Source organism: Triticum dicoccoides, chromosome 6A (genome assembly GCF_002162155.2).
Source record: "Triticum dicoccoides isolate Atlit2015 ecotype Zavitan chromosome 6A, WEW_v2.0, whole genome shotgun sequence".
NCBI classification, from domain to species: Eukaryota; Viridiplantae; Streptophyta; class Magnoliopsida; order Poales; family Poaceae; genus Triticum; species Triticum dicoccoides.
In genome coordinates, this window is record NC_041390.1 from 612508406 (window position 1) to 612509936 (window position 1531).

The following is a 1531-nucleotide window of genomic DNA, read 5'->3' on the forward strand; positions in this document are numbered from 1 at the left end:
GGTGGATTGGTGTCTGGTGACCACGGTCCACGGTGGTCAGCCGATGTGTGGATGCTAGCTTGCTTCTTACTAACAAACTACACTGGCTAGCAGTACCAGTCTGCGTTTGCTTGAGGCTGCTGCTGATCAGTGGGTTGAGTTTGTGTGTTCTGTCCGGTTAACGCGCTCCACTATTTATACTGAAAAAAGTAGTGGCACCGTTGCACGACAGCACAACAAAACTGCGATGCGATGCAATACTACCTGGGCTGCACTGCGTGTGCGGGAAGTCGAGGGGAGGCTGCAGCTCGTTTTGTTTTGTTTATGGAGTGATACAGCCAGCCAGCCAACGACTGAATATTCAGCGGCGCGACCGGATGGGCGGGTTTGGGGCTCAGCCGACATAGGACTAGGAGCACGGCAGATTCCGTTTCCGCGAAGCGAATCCTTCCTGCTGCCACGGAAAGGTCCACCACCTCGCGCGTCATCGTTCCTTCCATGACAAAAACTATGCTGGTTTTCTCCGCCCAGTATGTCTTGGACTTGACTTTCCCTTGTGGTAAAGGTGTATATGTGTTTGTTTATAGCCACCGTCACGTAATGGGTCTAACTTTGTTAACTCTTATAGTGTAATTTGTCCGCTAAAAGAACCACTAGAGGAGCTACCTGTAGTAGCCTAAAATATTTTGAAGGGGATGAAAACTGATGCTACTTTTGATAAATCGGGTACTTGGATGAAAAAATGTTAAATGAGGCAATTAGGATGAAAAACAACAAAGTAGGGGTAAAAAAATTAAAATTCACTCAAAAATAAATTATGATGTGATAAGAATATTGCAAGAGAAACATCCGATCTATTTATAATCAATTATGACAGTACAAAAACACTAGAGATAACAAAAAAAATATCCCAAATGATAAATGTCACACATGTGGCGCGAAGCAATTCAGTCCTGACGTGTTTTACAACTAAAAAAGTTGCCATTCAAAAAAACCAAAGAAACTGAAACTTGCCATCTGAAGAGGAAGTTGTCAGTTGCCATCCTCGTGTAAACTTGCCATAAAAAAAGTTCAGAATTGCCATGTGTTCATGCGACACGTGTGTCACTTATAAGGGTCCAAAAATATAACAAGGTCCATGGAGGCGGGGCGTCATCATCGCCCTTCCCACACTTGAGCGGCTCAAACCTTATGGCAGTAGACAGTCGAAACAAGTTATCGTGCTAAGGCTTTATAGGACCAACGCACCTGAGCAGTAACCATCGCTGATGAAGAGAGTCATATATCGAATAGTCAGAATGTTCTCTCAACCAACCAACCAATGGTGATCGGAGTCCATCGAATAGTCAGAATGTTATCTAATGTTGAACAATCAGTTTCTTCATCCAGACCTCGGCTGACTCGAGGGTTATTGTCGAAGTTATACCTACGGGGTAGGACAACATATGTAAATGGTCATGCCAAGGGCCCATGACCATCAGGAAAACGGTGCAACAGATAATGGGCCAAGGGGCAACCTTTCCAACCCATTGGAGACATAACCTAAGATATC